This window comes from Balaenoptera ricei, chromosome 15, assembly GCF_028023285.1.
Source record: "Balaenoptera ricei isolate mBalRic1 chromosome 15, mBalRic1.hap2, whole genome shotgun sequence".
NCBI lineage: Eukaryota > Metazoa > Chordata > Mammalia > Artiodactyla > Balaenopteridae > Balaenoptera > Balaenoptera ricei.
In genome coordinates, this window is record NC_082653.1 from 32792485 (window position 1) to 32816691 (window position 24207).

The following is a 24207-nucleotide window of genomic DNA, read 5'->3' on the forward strand; positions in this document are numbered from 1 at the left end:
TAAACTGGAGATGATAATAGAACATAATATACAGAGCAGTTAACATAATAACATAACATAATATACACAGTTAACATAATAACATAACATAATATACAGAGCAGTTAAGAGAATTAAATGAGATAGCATCCATAAAGCCTCACTGATTACAATGCCTGGCACCAGGGCAGAGCCTAAGGAAATGGTAGCTAGTATCATTATGATTATTGTAAAATCTGGGTTAAATGGATAGAAGAAGAAGGTAGAGATAGGGTGGATGGAGTGTAGCTGCTGTTAAAAAAAAAAAAAAAAAGACAGAAACCAAACAACCAAACAAACAAAACCCAGGCGAGAGTGGTAGAATAGCAGGCAAGGCAGGGAGACCTTTAGGAAAGCAAGACTGGTGAGCAGATGTCAGGTGCCAAACAACTCAGAGACCTCTAGGAGGATAAGAACTTGGACAGTACTTTGGGATATGGTAATTAATACATCTCTAGTGATTTCCAAAAAAAGCAATGTGGAACCTCTATACTGTTCTCCATAGTAAAAAGCTAAAAGTAGAACTACCATACGACCCAGCAATCCCACTACTGGTCATATACCCAGAGAAAACCATAATTCAAAAAGAGTCATGTACCACAATGCTCACTGCAGCTCTATTTACAATAGCCAGGACATGGAAGCAACCTAAGTGTCCATCGACAGATGAATGGATAAAGAAGATGTGGCACATATATACAATGGAATATTACTTGGCCATATAAAGAAATGAAATTGAGTTATTTGTAGTGAGGTGGATGGACCTAGAGTCTGTCATACAGAGTGAAGTAAGTCAGAAAGAGAAAAACAAATACCGTATGCTAACACATATATATGGAATCTAAAAAAAAAAAAAAAAAAAGTTATGAAAAACCTAGGGGCAGCATAGGAATAAAGACGCAGACATAGAGAATGGACTTGAGGACACAGGGAGAGGGAAGGGTAAGCTGGGATGAAGTGAGAGAGTGGCATAGACTTATACATACTACCAAATGTAAAATAGATAGCTAGTGGGAAGCAGCCGCATAGCACAGGGAGATCAGCTCAGTACTTTGTGACCACCTAGAGGGGTAGGATAGGGAGGGTGGGAGGGAGATGCAAGAGGGAGGAGATATGGGGATATATGTATATGTATAGCTGATTCACTTTGTTATAAAGCAGAAACTAACACACCATTGTAAAGCAATTATACTCCAATAAAGATGTTAAAACAAAAAAAGCAATTTGATTTTAAAAATAAAGAATAAGTGGGAAAGATAGTTGGAAAGGTAGGTTAGGGTCTCCTATGGAGAGGGAGTGGGAGAGAGTAGGCGAGTTTGAATGTTTGGCTGGAGAGTCTGGATTTTATATTTAGGCAATTGTACAACTTGGGAGGTATTTGAGCAAGAGAAATCCTGGTGCTGGTTTGGGATGATGTGTCTGGGTCTGGCAGAGAGAAGGGAGGGCTGAGGCATCAGTGGCCAGAGTGCCATACCCATCCAAATGAATATTAGAATTTGATTGACAAGGGCCTAAAATTCCCATGTTGAGATTTAAACCACTCAATTGCTCCAGAGACTAATCCATGTTGACTTATATTTCACCCCATCCCCAAAAAAGCAATAGGGAGAATAATACGCAAAGCTCCCAAATCTTATACTTGTACAAACTGGAAGCAGTGGGGGAGAGACAAAGGAGAGGAGTTGGGAGGAGAATATTGCAGGACTCAGCCAGGCCCAGGAAAGTGGAAGTTGCAGCTATTGGGATTTTTTCAGATGAAGGCTCCCACAAACAATACTGGAAGACTCTGAGGATCTGTAAATAGTAACTTTTATTTGAGAACCTCTCCTTCTGGAGGGTGCTTGCTGACCGTTTAATCTCAGAAGATGACCTCATCTGAGCCAGTTGCCAGATCTTATCATGATCCTTCAAATAATCACACAATGGCAATGAGAGCCAACCAGGGATGACTCGTAACCAGCCCAGTTCATTGGAAATACCTGGGGCTTGTGAGCTGGCCACTGGGGTGGTTAACAAAACATTGGGGGCTTCTAAGAAATTTTGTAGTGTTGCTTATTCACAACTGAGGACCAAAAGCCATACTTCTGTTTGTGATTAGCAAAGTGGTCTCAACACATCTGTCCTTAGTCAGACAACTTCAGAAGATGCTCCCTCCCCATACGTCTAACTTCTCTCCAACTCAGACAGAGTTATGAGGGGTGGTCAGACTAGGTGGAGCTGGGGCTGGGGATGCTGTTCAAGATGCAGTTTATTGGATTAATTTTTGGCAGGAAGAACATAGGGTTGATCTTCACACCATGAAACTCTGTCTGGAGAACAAGGCTCTCAGGAGCCATTGCTGCTCTCCCTGCTGGGAGGGCTTGAGAATCTATTACATGGGATGAACAATATGAACAGAGCCAGAATTTTATTCCTGCTTCAAGACCCCTTGAGTCACTCTATTTCCAAAGAAAGGGCTCATTTCATAAGACTCCAAGGAAGTGGGCCCTGGATTTCTAATAAGAGGAGGAAATATCATGTTCTTTTAAAATTATATTTGGTATTGTGCTGTAAGAACTGTTTAGATATTAATCTCTTATAGGATATATCATTTGCAAATATTTCCTCCCATTCAGTAGGTTTTTTCCATTTTGTCGATGGTTTACTATATAAAACCTTTTAAGTTTAATTAGGTCCTACTTGTTTATTTTTGTTTTTTCTTCTTTGCCTGAGGATACCAATCCAAAAAAATATTGCTATAACTTATGTCAAAGAGTGTTCTTCCTATGTTTTCTTCTAGGAGTTTTATGGTTTCTGGTCTTACATTTAGGTATTTAATCCATTTTGTTTATTTTGGCATATGGTGTGAGAAAATATTCTAATTTCATTCTTTTACCGGTGGCTTCCCAGTTTTCCCAGCACCTCTTATTGAAGAGACTGTCTTTTCCCCATTGTATATTCTTGCCTCCTTTGTTGTAGGTTAACTGACCATAAGTGCATGAGTTTATTTCTGGGCTCTCTATTCTGTACCATTGATCTATGTGTCTATATTGTGACAGTACCATACTGTTATGCTTCCTGTAGCTTTGTAGTACAGTCTGAAGTCAGGAAGTTTGATAACTCCAATTTTGTTCTTTTTCTCAAGATTGCTTTGGCTATTAAGGGTCTTTTGTGGTTCCATATAAATTTTAGAATTATTTGTTCTAGCTCTATGAAAAATGTTCTGGGTATTTTGATATGGATTGCATTAAATCTGTAGATTGCTTTGGGTAGTATGGACATTTTCATTAATATTAATTTTTTCAACCCATGAACATGGGCTATCTTTCCATTTCTTTGTGTCATCTTCAATTTCCTTCATTAATATTTTGTAGTTTTCCTATTTTGTAGTTGGAGTATATCACCTTCTTGGTTAAATTTACTCCTAGGTATTTTATTTTTTTTGATGCAATTTTAAATGGGATTGTTTTCTTGCTTTCTCATTCTGATATATAAGCAGCTCATACAACTCAATATGAAAAAAAACAAACAACCCCATTAAAAATTGGCAGAATACCTGAATAGACATTTTTCTACAGAAGACATACAGATGACAAATAGGCACGTGAAAAGATGTTCAACATCACTAATCATCAAGGAAATGCAAATCAAAACCACAGAGATATCACCTTATACTTGTCAGAATGGCTATCATCAAAAAGACCACAAATAACAAATGTTGGTGAAGATGTAGAGAAAAGGTAACCCTAGTACACTTTTAGTGGGAATGTAAACTGGTACAGCTATTATGGAAAATAATATGGAGGTTCCTCATAAAACCAAAAATAGACCTACCATATGATCTAGCAATTCCACTCCTGGGTATATATCCAAAGAAAATGAAAACACAAATTCCAAAAGATGTATGCACCCCCAAGTTCATAGCAGCAACAACATGATGGACCTGGAGGGTATTATGCTTAGTAAAATAAGTCAAACAGAAAGACAAATACTATGTGTTATCACTTATATGTGGAATCTAAAAAATAAAACACATGAATAAATGTGACAAAACAGAAACAGACTCATGGATATGGAGAACAAACTAGTGGTTACCGTGGGAAGAGGGATGCAGAAGGGGCAAGATAGGGGTAGGTGATTAAGAGGTATTGATACAAACTACTATGTATAAAGTAAATAAGCTACAAGGATATATTGTACAATGCAGAGACTAGAACCAATATTTTATAATAACGTTAAATGGAGTATAATCTACAAAAATATTTAATCACTATGTTGCAACCTGAAGCTAATATAATATACTATACTGATCAACTATACTTTAATAAAGAAAGATACTTAATTCCCCCAAATAAATAAATAAAATTAATTGTATTTGGATCTTTGTAGTCTAACTAAGGGAAATGATTCCCTTTGTATCTTTCTGCCACAGGACTACATGGTAACAGATGTGTGTTCAGTGAAATGCATCCATCAGGGAGCCTGGAACACAGCTGGTGCTCATTAAATGCTTTCTTCCATCTGCCCCAGGTGGCCCTGAAAATTTCCATATCAGATCCAAGTTGTGTATACGTGTTTATATCAAAGTAGGGGCTGTGGTCTTAAATATCTCCATCCAAATTGGAACCAAAAAACAAAAAAACCCAGACTCTGTAGCAGCTTTAAAGATATTTGTGACTCATTCAATTGAATCTTTTAATTTGGAAAATAATACAATTGTGAGAGGTCCCCACATGTCAGCAGAGAGTGGACATGTCCAAGCATATTGGTTTCTAAAGTGAAGATTCAAAGTGAAAGTACTTGCAGAAAAAGTATAAAGGATCATATAAAGATATATTCTCCTGTTTTTGATGATTGTTAAGAGGGATATCTTTCCTGCTTTATTTCTTCATTTGAAGGGATTTTCCAAAACAGTGAGGCCAAAAATTCGTCCATGTGAATTATCTTTAACTAATGAACAGTTGCCTTATGCCACAAACGCACAATAAGGTATTGGTAGTGTCACGTGGTGAGAAATTCCATACAACCATTTGGTAAGGGGGAACCTCATGACTTTGTGAGTTGTACAAGAATCCAAGGCGATTACAATTGCCCAGAAAACAGAAGGGGGTGTCTGTTTCTAGTTCACCATAGTTAGGGGGAGATACCTGGTGCTATGTAGTTCATTTAAAAGCAGGCAGTGGAGACTGGGTGTCCAGGTCCCTCCAGTGTAGCCTCCCTGGAGTGCCACAAGCCAGCAATGACACCTCCCATATCTTGCTTTCAATTCTCTGTCTCTTTGTAAGAACATGTACTTAAACAGTGGGTCCTAACTTTGTGATGCATGGTGTCCCCATATTTTTGTCTCTCTAAATCCCCAGTGTTTAAGCATACAGGGTCATTAATTCCCAACTGCATTAATTTCCTAAGGCTGTTATAACAGAGTATCACAAACTAGGTGGCCTAAAACAACAGAAATTTGTTTTCTCACAGTTCTAAAGGCCAGAAGTTCACAGTCAAAGTGTCAGTACTTTTGGTCTTTCTGAGGACTCTATGAGAGGATATGTTTTATGCTTCTAGTCATAGCCAGCAATCTTGGTGTTCCCTGTCTTGTAGATGCATCATTCAAATCTCTGCCTCCATATTTCTACTAACAGTCTCTTCATATGGCTGTCTTCCTTCTGTGTCTATGTCCGAATTTCCCTCTTTTTATAAAGACACCAGTCATTTGGGATTAGAAGGCTACCCTACTCTAGTATGACCTCATCATAACTTAATTGTATCTTCAATGACCCTTTTCCCAAATAAGATCACATTTTGAGGTACTAGGATTAGGACTTCATCATATCTTTTGGTGGGGGTGGGAGAAGGGACAGGGGAGAACACAATAATTCTACCCATAAAACCAACTTACTATTTCCCTCTATTGGGTTCTATGTTTTGAAATATTTTGTTTACCAAACAAAATGTACTTAATGGTTATTCATTTTCCTGGGTGTTTTTAAAACATCAAAGTCATCCAAATAGGTTTCTTATCCCAGAAGAAGATGGCATAAAATCATTTTCCCCTGGTTTACTTCTCTGAATACAACTAAATACCTTGAAAATTACTCAGTAGACAATGATAAAAGAATTCTGAAAGCTGGAAGGAAGAAGGCAGACTGGCTGGGAGCCCCCAAGACTTGAGGAACCACAATGCAGTGAGTCTGCTTGGTTTTCTTTTTATCTCCCATGTACGTCCAGATTGGGTGCCAGAGAGGTATGGAACTCAGAACCACCAATAGACATAGAAAACAAAACCCAAGAAAAGCCTGCTCTCTCTGGCCAAGGGGTGGGGTGGGAAGCCCACAGAGAACTAGTGGACAACTAGGTCCAACTAGACCAAGTCCACAGCTGCAGCCCCTGCAGGCATTCTAACCCACCAGAGCTCTGCTTTTCCTTGCTCTCCACCAAGGTGGCACAACACTAGATGTTCCACAGAAGTACTTTCTAACCCCACAGTTGGCACCAGCTAAGATTAAGCAGGAGCCCCAGCAACACCAGAACAAAGCAGATAAAAATAGAAATCAAAGGGCTCAGAAAACTAAACTGTCATTGATACAAATGCTCACAAAAGTAGATCAGAACTTATACACCAAACATAAACAGGGTGACTGCTCACTAAAAGAGAAGATTTAGGATCAAGAGTCTCCTAACTGAAGAATCAAAATGTCCAGGATAAAATGAAAAACATTTACTCAGGAAAATCACAATTTGAATGAGAAAAGACAGCAAATGTTAATACTAAGATGAATCAGATACGGAGTTATCTGACAAGGATTTTAAAGTAGTCACCATAAAAATGCTTAGACAATGAATTACAAATTCTCTAGAAGTAAATAAAAAAAGGACATGTCAACAAAGAATAAAAGGTATAAAGAGAAACAAATGGAAATTATAGAACTCAGAAATACAATAACCAAAATTTTAAAACTCATGGATGGGTTCAGTAGTAGAGTGGAGATGACAAGGATAGAATCAGTGAACTTGAGGACAAATCAATCTAAATAATGAAGAGAAAATAGACTGGAAAATAAGTTAGCAGAACCTCAGGCTTTGTGGGAGGATAACAAGATCCATCATTCATATCATTGAAGTCCCAGGACAGAAGAAAGAACATGGGACTGAAAAAGTATTTGAAGAAATAAAAATTTCCCAAATTTGGCAAAACACATAAAATTGTAGATCCAAGAAGCTGAACAAACTACAAATAGGATAAACCAAATAAAATTCACACCAAGACACATCATAATCAAACTTCTGAAAACTAAATACAAAGAAAGAAAAATCTTAGAAAGCAGGAGAGAAACAATATATTGCCTATAAGGGAACACCAATTTGAACAAGAACAGGTTTCTCATCAGAACAATGGAATCCAGAAGAAAGTGGCACATTTTTCAAGAGCTGAAAGACCTGTCAACCAAAATTCTATATATGGTGAAACTATTTTTCAGAATTAAAGTGGAAAAAAAGACATCTCAGGCAAAGAAATGAGAATCTGTTGCTAGCAGATCTAGTCTTAAAGAATGGCTGATGGAAGCTCTTAAAACAGAAAAAAAAAGATAACAGAGGGCTAAGACTTTCAGAAAGGAAAGAAGAACAGCAGAATAGGTAAAAGTAGAAGTAGTAAACATAAGAGACTATCCTTCATCTAATGGATTTCTTTAGTCATATTATATGCTTGAAGCAAAAGTTATAACACTGATTTTTACAATGATGTTAGATTATACACATCAGTGTTATAAAAGTTATAATATCTGATGTGTATACAGAGGAAATGTTTAAGACAATTACATTTTTTCAGTGTGGAAGGTAAAAGGATTTAAAAGAAGTAAGAGTTCTACATTCCACACATTGTGGTAAAATGTTGACAAAAGTCAGCTGTGATGACTTCCATATGTATACAATAATAACTAGAACAATCACTGAGAAAACTATACAAAGTGATATACTAAATATATATATATAAATAAATCAAAGTGGAACTCTGAAAAGTGTTCAAATAACCCACAAGAAGGCAGTAGAAAGATAACAGGGTAACAAGAAACAGAAGACACAAGCAGTAAATAAATTAAACATTAATATATCAATAATTAGTTTAAATGTAAGAGGCCCAAATACATCAATTAAAAGACAGATTGGTAGAGTGAATAAAAAGACATGGCCCAACTATATGCTATAAAAACTCACTTCAATCATAATGACATAGGTAAGTTGAAAGTAAAAGGATAGAAAAACAAACATCATGTAAGTGTTAATTTTTTAAAGGGAGGAGTGGCTATATAAATATCAAAGTAGACTTCAGAACAAAGAAAATTACCAGGGACAGAGAGGGACATTACAGAATGATTTTAAAAAGTCAATCTACCAACAAGAGACTACAGTCCTATGTGTGTAAGCACACACACCCAGGTGCACAAACAGATCTTCAAAATACGTGAAGCAAAAAATGATAGAGCTGTAAAGAGAAACTGACAAATCCACTATTATTGTTGGAGACTCTCCTCTCAGTAATTGATATAACTACTAGAGAGAAAATCCACAAAGCTATAGAAGAACTGAACAACACCTTCCATCAACAGGAACTAATTAACATTTATAGAACACTCTACCCAATAATACCAGAATACACATGCTTTACAAGTGACTATGGAACACTCACTAAAATAGACTACATCCTGGCTTTATAAACTAACCTTAAGTGTAAAAGAAATAAAATCAGACAGAGTATATTCTCTGATAATAAGAAAAAAGCTAGAAATCAATAGTAGAAAGTCAAAACAAAAATCTCCAAAAACATGGATGTAAACAACATACTAAATAATACATGGATCAAACAGGAAATTCTTTAAAAATTTTTAAAAAATGAACTCTTCCTAAAGAACATTTCTTAAAGAAATATTCAAGAAAAAACGAAATTGTGTTTAATGAAAATGAAATCACAATGTACCAAATTTGTGGGATGCAGGTAACAGTGCTGAGAGGGAAATTTATAGGACTAAATACTTACATAAAAAAAGAGGAAAGATCTGAAATTAATAATCTAAGTACTGAAGAGAAATGGGCTCTCAGACAAGATGGTGAAGTAGAAGGACTTGATCTCACCTCCTCTCAAGAAAACACCAAAGTCACAACTAACTGCTGAACAACCATGAAAAAAAGACTAGAACCTACCAAAAAAGATAGTCTACATCCGAACACAAAGAAGAAGCCACAACAAGACAATAGAAGGGGCACTTTCATGATATAATCAAATCAAATCCCATACCTGCCAGTTGGGTGACCCACAAACTGGAAAATAATATTATTGCAGAGGTTCTCCCAGAAGAGTGAGAGTTCTGAGCCCCACGTCAGGCTCCCCAGGCTGGGAGCTTGGCATCAGGAGAGGAGCCCCAGACCATTTGGCTTTGAAAACCAGCAGGGCTTGATCACAGGACTGGGGGAAACAGAAACACCACTCTTGGAGGGTGCACACAAGGTCTTGTATGCACCAGGATCCAGGGGGACAAAGCAGTGGCTTCACAGGAACCTGGGCCAGACCTACCTGCTGGTTCTGTAGTGTCTCCTGGGGAGGTAGGGGGCAGCTGTGGCCCACTGCAGGAACAAAGACACCGGTGGTGGAGGTACTGGGAAATACTCATTGGCATGAGCTGTCCTGCAGGCCACCATTTTGATGCCAAGACCTGGCCCCACCCAACAGCCTGTGGGTTCCAGTGCTGGGATGCCTCAGGCCTAACAACAGGGCAGGAACACAGTCCCACCAATCAGCAGAGAGCTGCTTAAAGTCTTCCTGCACCCACAGCCACCTCTAAACAAACCCCTTCACATGGCCTGCCCACCAGAGGGAAAAGACACAGCTCCACCTACCAGTGGGCAGGCACTAGTCCCTCCCACCAGGAAGCCTGCACAAGCCTTTTTTTTTTTTTTTTTTAAAGATTGATTGATTGATTGATTGATTGCTATGTTGGGTCTTCGTTTCTGTGCGAGGGCTTTCTCTAGCTGCGGCAAGTGGGGGCCACTCTTCATCGCGGTGCATGGGCCTCTCACTATCGCGGCCTCTCTTGTTGCAGAGCACAGGCTCCAGACGCACAGGCTCAGCAGTTGTGGTTCACGGGCCCAGTTGCTCCACGGAATGTGGGATCCTCCCAGACCAGGGCTCGAACCCGTGTCCACTGCTTTAGCAGGCAGATTCTCAACCACTGCGCCATCAGGGAAGCCCAGCACAAGCCTTTTAGACCAGCATAACCCACTAGAGGGCAGACACCAGAAGCAATAGGAACTACAATCCTGCAGTCTGTGGGACCACAAACACAGAAAGTTAGACAAAATGAGATGGCAGAGGAGTATGTTCCAGTCAAAGGTACAAAATAGAACCCCATTTCCACGCAAATGGAAATCAAAGGAAAGCTGAAGTAGCAATACTCATATCAAACAAAATAGACTTTAAAATAAAGACTGTTACAAGAGACAAAGAAGGACAGTAATAATGATCAAAGGATAAATCCAAGAAGATATAACAATTGTAAATATATATGCACCCAACATAGGAACACCTCAATAGATAAGACAAATGTTAACAGCCATAAAAGGAGAAATCAATGATAACACAATAATAGTGGGAGGCATTAACACCCCACTTACATCAATGGACAGATCATCCAGACAGAAAATCAATAAGGAAACACAAGCCTTAAATGATACATTAGACCAGATGGACTTAATTTATAGAGGATTCCATCCAAAAGCAGCAGAATACACGTTCTTTTCAAGAACATGGAACATTCTCCAGGATAGATCACTTGCTGGGCCACAAAGCAAACCTCGTAAATTTAAGAAAATTGAAATCACATCAAGCATTTTTTCCAACAATGATGGTATGAAATTAGAAATCAACTACAAGAAGAACACTGTAAAAAACACAAAAACATGAAGGCTAAACAATATGTTACTAAACAACCAATGGATCATTGAGGAAATCAAAAAATACCTAGAGAAATATGAAAACAAAAACACAATGATCCTCAGGAAAGAAGAAAAATCTCAAATAAATAATCTAACCTTACATGTAAAGCAACTAGAGGAAGAAGAACAAACAAAACACAAAGTTAGCATAAGGAAAGAAATCATAAAAATCAGAGCAGAAATAAATGAAATAGAGATGAAGAAAACAATAGAAAAGATCAATAGAGCTAAAAGCTAGTTGCTTGAAAAGTAAACAAAGCTGATGAACCTTTAGCCAGACTCAAGAGAAAAAAAAAAAAGGGAAAGGGCTCAAATCAATAAAATTAGAAGTGAAAAAGGAGAAGTTAACTGACACCACAGAACTACAAATGATCATAAGAGAATACTAAAAGCAACCATATGCCAATAAAATGGACAACCTAGAAGAAATGGACACATTTTTGTGAGGTACAAGCTTCCAAGACTAAACTAGGAGGAAACAGAAAATATGAACAGACCAATCACAAGTACTGAAATTGAAAGTGTGATTTTAAAAACTTCCAACACTTCAAGATGATGGAGAAGTAAGACGTGGAGATCACCTTCCTCCCCACAAATACATCAAAACTACATCTACAGATGCAGAGTCCATGGACACGGCTGTGAGACAGCCACCCGAGACTCTCTGGCCTGCACCGGGCCTGGCCATGGCAGCCCTCCACCCGCCTCGCGTGATCTCTGTCTTGGCTCCAGTTTTTTATGCCCCGCAGAAGTTCAGCTGGTGGTGGCCCCAAAGCCCAAACTGAATCCTTTCCAGCCTGGTGACAGCAAACCTTCCTCGGCCACTGGGGCCCAAAGTGCACAGATGGGCCAGGTGGGCAAGATTCCCCCGCCACCCCCGGAAGACTTTCCCTTACCGCCTCCTCCCGTGCTTGGGGAGGCCAATGATGCCAAAGGCGCTCTGGGAGGTGCCTTCTCACCTCCCCCTCCCCCAATCGAGGAACCATTTCCCACTGCGCCTTTAGAGGAGGAGATCTTCCCTTCCCCACTGCCTCTGCTAGTGGAGGAGGGAGGGCCTGAGGCCCCCATACAGCTCCCACCACAGCCCAGGGAGAAGGTGAGCAGTACTGATCTGGAGATTGACTCTCTGTCTTCATTGCTGGATGACATGACCAAGAATGATCCCATCAAAACCTGGGTGTCATCTGGATATGTATCACCACCAGTCACCACTCCATTCATTTCCAAGTCCAGTTCTAAGCCTGCAACTGGGGGCACAGCACCTCTGCCTCCCTGGAAGTCCCCTTCTAGCTCCCAGGCTCAGCCTCAGAGCCAGACACATTTCCATGTGCAGCCCCAGCCCCAGCCCCATCCCCAGGCCAGGCCTCAGATCCAACTCCATGTCCAGCCCCAGCTCCAGGCCCAGCCCCAACCTGTGCCTTTGGCTAACACCCAGCCTCGAGGTCCCCATGCCCCATCTCCAGCCACCAAGTTTTCTCCAGTGACTCCCAAGTTTACTTCTGTGGTTTCCAAGTTCAGCCCTGGAGCTCCAGGTTGACCCGGGTCACAGCCCGATCAGAAGTTGGGGCACCCTGAAGCTCCCTCTTCCACTGGCACAGGCTCCCCTCAGCCCCCCAGCTTCACCTATGCTCAGCAGAAGGAGAAGCCCCAAGTGCAGGAGAAGCAGCACCCAGTGCCCCCACTGGCTAAAAACCAAAACCAGGTGCACCCCTCTGGGGCCCCAGGACCTTTGACTCTGAAAGAGGTGGATGAGCTGGAGCAGCTGACCCAGCAGCTGATGCAGAACATGGAGCATCCTCAGAGGCAGAACGTGGCCATCAACGAGTTCTGTGGCCAGTGTCACCAGCCCCTGGCACATGCTCAACTTGCAGTGCACACTCTGGGGAAGCTGTTCCACATCACCTGCTTTACCTGCCATCAGTGTGAGCAGCAGCTGCAGGGACAGCAGTTCTACAGCCTGGAGGGGGTGCTGTACTGTGAGGGCTGCTATACTGACACCCTGGAGAAGTGCAACACCTGTGGGCAGCCCATCACTGACCACATGCTAAGGGCCACAAGCAAGGCCTACCACCCGCAGTGCTTCACCTGTGTGGTCTATGCCTGCCCCCTTGAGGGCACCTCCTTCATAGTGGACCAGGCCAACTGGTCCCACTGCATCCCCGACTACCACAAGCAGTATGCTCCCAGGTACTCCATCTGCGCAGAGCCCATCATGCCCAAGCCTGGCTGAGAGGAGACTGTGTCTGTGGTTGCTCTGGACAAGAACTTCCATATGAAGTACTACAACTGTAAGGACTGTGGGAAGCCACTGTCCATTGAGGCAGATGAAAGCAGCTGCTCCCCTTGGATGGCCATGTGCTCTGCTGGAAATGCCACAATGCCAGAGCCCAGACCTGAGTGAGGACTGGCCCCCTTCTTGACTGCAAATCCATTCCCCATTAGCAGACCATCCACAATGAGACCACCCCCTCTTCACCCTCCCAACAGTTATTTTTTGATGTCCAACCCCTCCTTCCATACCAACCCCCACCCCAGTATCCCTTGTGCTCTGATTCAGGGACCCAACATGGCCTAGGGCTGCAGAGTCCCTGACCTGAGGTCCAGTCCTCCCCAATCCTGCAGGGACCACCCACCATAGTCTAGGTACCCCACCTGAGCAGGCACCAGACTGAGTGCTGCTGCTTTCACTGATATACTGATGCCCTTGACTGGCACTCAAGCAGCCTCTTACTCTGCTTGCTGAGGGCCAGGAAATGTCCTGACCTGCTGGGAGGCTGGGCTGGGCTCACCAGCCTGGACGTTCCCACCAACCCCTGTGCTGCCAGGTTGTAGCTACAGCTACAAATAAAAGATGTTTCCAGAAAAAAAAATACATCTACATGTGGAACAACTCCTACAGAACACTTACTGGATGCTGGAAGAAGAACTCAGACTTCCCAAAAAGCAAGAAACTCCCCACGTACCTGGGTAGGGCAAAAGAAAAAAGGAAAAACAGAGACAAAAGAATAGGGACAGGACCTGCACCTCTGGGAGGGAGCTGTGAAGGAGGAAAAGTTTCCACACAATAGGAAGCCCCTTCACTGGCGGAGATGGGAGGTGGGCCAGGGGAAAGCTTCAGAGCCACAGAGGAGAGAGCAGCAACAGGGGTGCAGAGGGCAAAGAAGAGAGATTCCTGCAGAAAAGATCAGTGCCAACCAGCACTCATCAGCCTGAGAGGCTTGTCTGCTCACCCACTGGGGCGGGTGGGGGCTGGGAGCTGCAGCTCGGGCATCGGAGGTCAGATCCCAGGGAGAGGACTGGGGTTGGCTCTTGAACACAGCCTGAAGGGACTAGTGCACCACAGCTAGCTGGGAGGGAGTCTGGGGAAAAGTTTGGAACTGCCTAAGAGGCAAGAGACCATTGTTTCGGGATGCACGGGTAGAGGGGATTCAGAGCACCGCCTAAACGAGCTCCAGAGATGGGCGCAAGCTGCGGCTATCAGTGCACACACAGGCATGAGATGCTAGGGCTTCTGCTGTAGCCACCAAGAATCCTGTGTACAAACACAGGTCACTATCCGCACCTCCCCTCCTGGGAGCTTGTGCAGCTTACCAGTGCCAGGGTCCCGTGATCCAGGGACAACTTCCCTGGGAGAACACACGGTGTGCCTCAGCCTGCTGCAACATCATGCCGCCCTCTGCTGCCACAGGCTCATCCCGCATTCTGAACCCTGCCCTCCCCCGCCCCCCCCACCCTGGGACTGAGTGAGCCAGAGCCCCTTAATCAGCCACTTCTTTAACTCGCTCCTGTCTGGAAAAGGAACAGATGCCCTCTGGTGACCTACACATAGAGGCAGGGCCAAACCCAAAGCTGAACCCCAGGAGCTGTGCAAACAGAGAAGAGAAAGGGAAAATTCTCCCAGCAGCCTCAGGAGCAGTGGATTAAATCTCCACAATCAACTTGATGTACCCTGCATCTGTGGAATACCTGAATAGACAATGAATCATCCTAAAATTGAGGCAGTGGACTTTGGGAGCAACTGTAGAACTGGGGTTTGCTTTCTGCTTTCTGCTTTCTAATTTGTTTCTGGTTTTATGTTTATCTTAGTTTAGTATTTAGAGCTTATTACCACTGGTAGATGATTTGGTTGCTATCTTCCTTTCATATATATTTTTTTTTTTTTCCTTTTTCTTTTTTTTGGAGTGTGTATGTGTATGATTCTTTCTGTGATTTTCTCTGTGTAGCTTTGCTTTTGACATTTGTCCTAGGTTTCGGTCTGTCAGGATTTTTTCTTTTTTTTGTATAGTTTTTAGGGTTTGTTATCATTGCTGGATTTGCTTTTTGGTTTGGTTTTGCTCTTCTTTCTTTCTTTCTCTCTTTTTTTAAATTAATTTTTTATTTTTAATAATTTTTTTATTTTAATAACTTCATTGTACTTATTTATTTATTTTTCTGTCTTTTTTTTTTCCTCCCTTTTCTTATGAACCATGTGGCTGAAAATGTCTTGGTGCTCTGGTCAAGTGTCAGGCCTGAGCCTCTGAGGTGGGAGAGCTGAGTTCAGGATATTGGTTCACCAGAGACCTCCCAGCCCCACATAATATCAAACTGTGAAAGCTCTCCCAGAGATGGCCATCTCAATGCTAAGACCCAGCTCCACTCAATGACCAGCAAGCTACAGAGCTGGACACCTTATGCCAAGCAACTAGCAAGACAGGCACACAACCCCACCCATTAGCAGAGAGGCTGTCTAAAATCATAATAAGTTCACAGACACCCAAAAACACACCACCAGACGTGGTCCTGCCCACCGGAAAGAAAAGATCCAACCTCATCCACCAGAACACAGGCATCAGTCCCCTCTACCAGGAAGCCTACACAACTCACTGAACCAACCATACCCACTGGGAGCAGACACCAAAAACAATGGGAACTACGAACCTGCAGACTGCGAAAAGGAGACCCCAAACACAGTAGGTTAAGCAAAATGAGAAGACAGAGAAAGAGACAGCAGATGAAGGAGCAAGGTAAAAACCCACCAGACCAAACAAATGAAGAGGAAATAGGCAGACTACCCGAAAAAGTATTCAGAATAATGATAGTAAAGATGATCCAAAATCTTGGAAATAGAATGGAGAAAATACAAGAGACGTTTAACAAAGACCTAGAAGACTAAAGAGCAAACAAACCATGATGAACAACACAATAAATGAAATGAAAAATTCTCTAGAAGAAATCAATAGCAGAATAACTGAGGCAGAAAAACGGATAAGTGACCTGGAAGATAAATTAGTGGAAGTAAGTACTGCAGAGCAGAATAAAGAAAAAAGAAGGAAAAGAATTGAGGACAGTTTCAGAGACCTCTGGGACAACATTGAATGCACCAACATCCGAATTATAGGGGTCCCAGAAGAAGAGAAAAAAAAAGGGACAGAGAAAATATTTGAAGAGATTATAGTTGAAAACTGCCCTAATATGGGTAAGGAAATAGTCAATCAAGTGCAGGAAGCACAGAGAGTTCCATACGGGATAAATCCAAGGAGAAACATGCCAAAACACATATTAATCAAACTATCAAAAATTAAATACAAAGAAAAAATATTAAAAGCAGCAAGGGAAAAACAACAAATAACATACAAGGGAATCCTCATAAGGTTAACAGCTGATCTTTCAGCAGAAACTCTGCAAGCCAGAAGGGAGTGGCAGGACATATTTCAAGTGACGAAAGGGAAAAACCTATAACCAAGATTACTCTACCCAGCAAGGATCTCATTCAGATTCGACAGAGATATTAAAACCTTTACAGACAAGCAAAACTAAGAGAATTCAGCACCACCAAACCAGCTTTACAAAAAATTCTGTAGGAACTTCTCTAGGCAGGAAACACAAGAGAAGGAAAAGATCTACGATAACAAACCCAAAACAATTAAGAAAATGGTAATAGGAACATACATATCGATAATTACCTTAAATGTAAATGGATTAAATGCTCCAATCAAAAGACATCGACTGGCTGAATGGATACAAAAAAAAGACCCTTATATACAAGAGACCACTTCAGACCTAGGGACACATACAGACTGAAAGTGAGTGGATGGAAAAAGATATTCCATGCAAATGGAAATCAAAAGAAAGCTGGAGTAGCAGTTCTCATATCAGACAAAATAGACTTTAAAATAAAGACTATTACAAGAGACAAAGAAGGACACTACATAATGATCAAGGGATCAATCCAAGAAGGAGATATAACAATTGTAAATATTTATGCACCCTACATAGGAGCACCTCAATACATAAGACAAATGCTAACAGCCATAAAAGGGGAAATTGACAGTAACATAATAATAGTAGGGGACTGTAACACCCCACTTTCACCAAGGGACATCCAAAATGAAAATAAATAAGGAAACACAAGCTTTAAATGGTACATTAAACAAGATGGACTTATTGACATTTATAGGACATTCCATCCAAAAACAACAGAATACACTTTCTTCTCAAGGGCTCATGGAACATTCTCCTGGATAGATCATATCTTGGGTCACAAATCAAAACTTGGTAAATTTAAGAAAATTGAAATTGTATCAAGCATCTTTTCCGACCACAACACTATGAGACTACACATCAATTACAGGAAAAAAATCTGTAAAAAATACAAACACATGGAGGCTAAACAATACACTACTTAATAACCAAGAGATCACTGAAGAAATCAGGAGGAAATCAAAAAATACCTAAAAACAAATGACAATGAAAACACGATGTCCCAAAACCTATGGGATGCAGCAAAAGCAGTTCTAAGAGGGAAATTTATAGCAATACAATCCTACTTCAAGAAACAAGAAAAATCTCAAATAAACAATCTAACCTTACACCTAAAGGAACTAGAGAAAGAAGAACAAACAAAACACAAAGTGGGCAGAAGGAAAGAAATCATAAAGATCAGAGCAGAAATGAATGAAATAGAAACAAAGAAAACAATAGCAAGGATCAATAAAACTAAAATCTGGTTCTTTGAGCAGATAAACAAAATTGATAAACCATTAGCCAGACTCACCAAGAAAAAGAGGGAGAGGACTCAAATCAATAAAATTAGAAATGACAAAGGGGTAGTTACAACAGACACCGCAGAAATACAAAGCATCCTATGAGACTACTAAAAGCAACTCTACGCCAATATAATGGACAACCTGGAAGAAATGGACAAATTCTTAGAAAGGTATAACCTTCCAAGACTGAACCAGGAAGAAATAGAAAATATGAACAGACCAATCTCAAGTAATGAATTTGAAACTGTGAATAAAAATCTTCCAAGAAACAAAAGTCCAGGACCAGATGGCTTCACAGCTGAATTCTATCAAACATTTAGAGAAGAGCTAATACTCATCCTTCTCAAACTCTTCCAAAAAATTGCAGAAGAAGGAGCACTCCCAAACCCATTTTATGAGGCAACCATCACCCTGATACCAAAAACAGACAAAGAGACTACAAAAAAAGAAAATTACAGACAAATATCACTGATGAATATAGATGCAAAAATCCTCAACAAAATACTAGCAAACAGAATCCAACAACACATTAAAGGGATCACACACCATGATCAAATGGGGTTTATCCCAGGAATGCAAGGATTCTTCAATATACACAAATCAAACAATGTGATACATCATATTAACAAACTGAAGGAGAAAAACCATATGATCATATCAATAGATGCAGAAAAAGCTTTTGACAAAATTCAACACCCATTTATGATAAAAACCCTCCAGAAAGTAGACATAGAAGGAACTTACCTCAACATAATAAAGACCATATATGACAAACCCACAGCCAACATCTTTCTCAATGGTGAAAAACTGAAATCCTTTCCACTAAGATCAGGAACAAGGCAAGGTTGCCCACTCTCACCACAATTATTCAACATAGTTTTGGAAGTTTTAGCCACAGCAATTAGAGAAGAAAAAGAAATAAATGAATCCAAACTGGAAAAGAAGTAAAACTGTCACTGTTTGCATATGACATGATACTATACATAGAAAATCCTAAGGATGCTACCAGAAAACTCCTAGAGTTCATCAATGAATTCAGTAAAGTTGTGGGATACAAAATTAATACACAGAAATCTCTTGCATTTCTATACAATAACAAGGAAAATCAGAAAGAGAAATTAAAGAAACAATCTCATGTATCATTGCAAGAAAAAGAATGAAATACCTAGGAATAAACCTACCTAAGGAGGCAAAAGACCTGTATGCAGAAAACAATAAGATACTGCTGAAAGAAATCAAAAATGACACAAACAGATGGAAAGATATACCATATTCTTGGATTGGAAGAATCAATATTGTGAAAATGGCTATAGTGCCCAAAGCAAACTACAGATTCAATAAAATCCCTATCAAATTATGTAAGGCACTTTTCACAGAACTAGAACAAAAACTTTTACAATTTGTATGGAAACACAAAAGACCATGAATAGTCAAAGCAATCTTGAGAAAGAAAAACGGAGGTGAAGGAAGCAGGCTCCCTGACTTCAGACTATACTCTAAAGCTAGAGTCATCAAAACTGTATGGTACTGGCACAAAAACTGAAATATAGATCAATGGAGCAATATAGAAAGCCCAGAGGTAAACCCACGCTCATATGGTTACCTTTTCTTTGACAAAGGAGGCAAGAATATACAATGGAGAAAAGACAGCCTCTTCAATAAGCGGTGCTGGGAAAACTGGACAACTACATGTAAAAGAATGAAATTAGAACACTCCCTAACACCATACACAAAAATAAACTCAAAATGGATTAGAGACCTAAATGTAAGGCCAGATACTATAAAACTCTTAGAGGACAACATAGGCAGAACACTCTTTCACATAAATCTCAGCAACGTCTTTTTGATCCACCTCCTTGAGAAATGAAAATAAAAACAAAAATAATCAACTGGGACCTAATTAACCTTAAAAGCTTTTGTACAGCTTAGGAAACAATAAACAAAATGAGAAGACAACCCACAGAATGGGCGAAAATATTTGCAAACGAAGCAACCAACAAGGGGTTAATCTCCAAAATATACAAACAGCTCATGCAGGTCAATATCAAAACAAAAAAACAAGAACAAACAAACAAAAATCCCAATCAAAAAATGGGCAGAAGATCTAAATAGACATTTCTTCAAAGAAGACACACAGATGGCCAAAAAGTATATGAAAAGATGCTCAGCATCTCTAATTATTAGAGAAATGCAAATCAAAACTACAATGAGGCATCACCTCGCATCGATCAGAATGGTCATCATTAAAAAGTCTACAAACAATAAATGCTGGAGAGGGTGTGGAGAAAAGGAACTCTCTTAGACTGTTGGTGGGAAGTAAATTGGTACAACCATTATGGAGAACAGTATGGAGGTTTCTTAAATATTAAAAATAGAGCTACCATATGATCCAGCAATTTCACTCCTAGGCACATATCCAGAGAAAACCATACTTCAAAAAGATTCATGCACCCCACTGCTTATTGCAGCACTATTTACAACAGCCAGGACATGGAAGAAACCTAAATATCCATCAAGAGAAATGGATAAAGAAGATGTGGTACATATATACAATGGAATATTACTCAGCCATTAAAAAAAAACCCATGAAATAAGGACTTCCCTGGTGGTCCAGTGGTTAATACTTTGCCTTCCAATGCAGGGGGTGAGGGTTCAATCCCTGGTCAGGGAGCTAAGATCCCACATGCCTCGTGGCAAAAAACAAAAAACAAAAAACAAAAAAAAAAAAACATAAAACAGAAACAATATTGTAACAAGTTCAATAAAGACTTTTAAAATGGTACACATCAAAATATCTTTTTAAAAAATGAGATAATGCCATTTGCAGCAACATGGATGGACCTAGAGATTATCATACTAAGTGAAATAAGTCAGAAAAAGAAAGACAAATATCATATGGTATCACGTATATGTTGAATCTAAAAAAGGTGATTTAAATGAACTTATTTACAAAATGGAAACAGACTCACAGACGTGGAAAACAAACTTATGGTTACCAAAGGAGAAGGGTGGGGGGATGGATAAATTAGGAGTTTGGGAGTAACATATACACACTACTACATATAAAATAGATAATCAACAAGGACCTAGTGTATAACACAGGGAACTCTACTCAATATTCTGTAATAACCCATATGGGAAAAGAATCTGAAAAACATGGATATATGTATATGTATAACTAAACCACTTTGCTGTACACCTGAAAATAACACAACTTTGTAAACCAGCTATACCTCAATATAAAATAAAAATTAAATTATAAAATAAAAATAAAATCTAAAGAAAATAAGAGAAATGGGGACTTCTCTGGTGGTCCAGTGGTTAAGACTCCATGTTTTCAATGCAGGGAGTATGGGTTTGATCCCTGGGCAGGGAAGTTCTGCATGCTGCATGGTGCAGCCAATAAATAAATAAACAAACAAACAATTAAATAAATAAAAGAGAAATGGAAACGTATGCCCACACACAAAAAAAATCTAAGTACTTACCTCAAGAAAATTTTAATATGAAGACTGAGAAAATTTTTTTATCATGAAAGAGTGTTAAATTTTGTTCAATTCCTTCTCTTCATCAATTGATATTATCATACGAATTTTCTTCTTTAGTTTGTAATATAATGGATTTCATGGATTGATTTCACATATTAAACCAGCCTTGCATACCTGAAATTAATTCCACTTTGTCAGGGAATATTGTCCTTTTTATAGTCTGTTGTACTCAATTTGCTAAAATTTTGTTGAGGATTTTGTGTTTGACTGTATGAGAGATACTGGTCTTCTAATTTTCTATATTTTTTTTATTGTGCTCTCTTAGTTGAGTTTTGGTAGTAAGGTAACAGCAACCTCATAAAACAAATTGGAAAGTGCCCTCCTCTTCTATATTCTGGAAGATATTATGTAAAATTCATGTTAATTCTTCTCTGAATGTTTGTTAAAACTCCAATGAAGCCATCTTAATGTGGGATTTCTTTTTGGGGGGAGATTTTAAATCATAGATTCAATTTCTTTAATAGTTATAGGCTATTTAGGCTATCTATTTCATCTTGGCTGAGTTATGATAGTCTGTGGTTTCTGAGGAATTTTGATCCCTTTCTTCTAAATTGTCAAATTATGATTGTGAAGTTGTTTACACTATTCCCTTATTACCCTTTAACGGCTGCAGAATCTGTTGTGATATTCCTTATTTCAATCCTGATATTGGTGATTTGTGATTTATTTTTTCAAAGAATCAGCTCTTTACATTCTTTTTTTAAAATATTCTTTTCCATTATGGTTTATCACAGAATATTGAATATAGTTTCCTGTCCTATACAGTAGGACCTTGTTGGTTTATCCATTTTATATATAATAGTTTGCATCTGCTAACCCCAAACTCCCACTCCATCCCTCAGCCATCACCCCCTCTTCCTCTTGGCAACCACAACTCTGTTCTCTATGTCTGTGAGTATGTTTCTGTTTCATAAAAGTTCATTTATGTCACATTTTAGATTCCACATATAAGTGATATCATATGGTATTTGTTTTTCTCTTTTTGGCTTACTTCACTTAGTATGATAATCTCTACTTCCATCCATCTTGCTGAAAATGGTATTATTTCACTCTTTTTTATGGCTGAGTAGTATTCCATTGTACACAGGTACCACATCTTCTTTATCCATTCATCTGTCAATGGACATTTAGGTTGTTTCCCTGTGAATACTGCTGTGAATAGTGGTGCTATGAACATAGGGGTGCATGTAACTTTTTGAATTATAGTTTTATCTGGCTATATGCCCAGGAGTGGGATTGCTGGATCATATGGCAACTCTATTTTTAGTTTTTTGAGGAACCTCCATACTATTTTCCATAGGCTGTACAAACTTAACAGTCCCACCAACAGTGTAGGATAGTTCCCTTTTCTCCACACCCTCTCCAGCATTTATAGTTTGTAGGCTTTTGGTGATGGTCATTCTGACCAGTGTAAGGTGATACCTCATTGCAGTTTTGAATGCAGGTCTCTAATAATTAACACTGTTGAGCAACTTTTCATGTGCCTGTTGGCCATTTGTATGCAAAGAACCAGCTTTTTATTTCACTTATTTTCTCTATTGTTTTCTTTTTTCCAATCTATTTCTGCTTTTTATTTTTTCTTCTTATTGTTTGCTTTGAGCTTATTTTGCTCTTTTTTTTAAACAACTGATTATCAATTTATTAAAAATGTTGATTTGGGCTTCCTTGGTGGCGCAGTGGTTAAGAATCTGCCTGCCAACGTAGGGGACATGGGTTCGAGCACTGGTCTGGGAAGATCCCACATGCCGTGGAGCAGCTGGGCCCGTGAGCCACAATTACTGAGCCTGCATGTCTGGAGCCTGTGCTCCGCAACAAGAGAGGCCACGATAGTGAGAGGCCTGCGCACCATGGTGAAGAGTGGTCCCCGCTTGCCACAACTAGAGAAAGCCCTTGCACAGAAACGAAGACTCAACACAGCCATAAAAATAAATTAATTAATTAATAAAAATTTTTTTTAAATGTTGATTTAAGCATCGGCAATGGTGACTTCAACCTCGACTCCTGGCTCAATACTGATGGAAATGATCTGCTTAACAATCTCAGAAGGACTGTGCAGGTCAATGAGTCACTTGTGGATCCTCATTTGGAACCTTCACGACAAGGAGTTTTCCTGGTAGTTATTCTCAGAGTCTTGGTAGGCATCCGAACCAGTCCTTTCACTCTGAGATTCTTTTCCTTCTCGCCTCTGATCAGGTCATCACATACCTTCTCCAAAGACTTCGTGTTGCGGCTGGTGAGGGTGATTTTAATCTGGTGAATCGCTACCTCTGGCTCCAGGGAAGTCTTTCCGCTAAGCCATGACTGCGGTGCAACTTCCTGACCTACCTCTTCCTGGGCGAGAGCAAACAGCGGTGAGTCAGGCGCAGGAGCGGGAGTCCCCAGGCTCCGCTGCAGTGGTGACCGCATCTTCCTCAAAGAGTTGCTTTTTTTTTTTTTTAATACACAAAATAATTTTGAGAAAGAAGCTATAGTAATCAAGACTGTGGTATTGGTGGAGAGGTAGATACATAGATCAATGGAAAATAGTGGACAATACAGGGCTTCCCTGGTGGCCCAGTGGTTGAGAATCTGCCTGCCAATGCAGGGAACATGGGTTCGAGCCCTGGTCTGGGAGGATCCCACATGCCGCGGAGCGGCTGGGCCCGTGAGCCACAATT

General features: G+C 40.0%; 2 pseudogenes; one reads left to right on the forward strand and one right to left on the reverse strand.

Moving 5' to 3' along the window:
* The first annotated feature begins 11663 nt into the window (after nucleotides 1-11663).
* Nucleotides 11664-13436, forward strand: LOC132349114 (zyxin-like; annotated as a pseudogene).
* A 10080-nt stretch (nucleotides 13437-23516) lies between these two features.
* Nucleotides 23517-23956, reverse strand: LOC132349842 (small ribosomal subunit protein uS10-like; annotated as a pseudogene).
* Nucleotides 23957-24207: the final 251 nt, after the last annotated feature.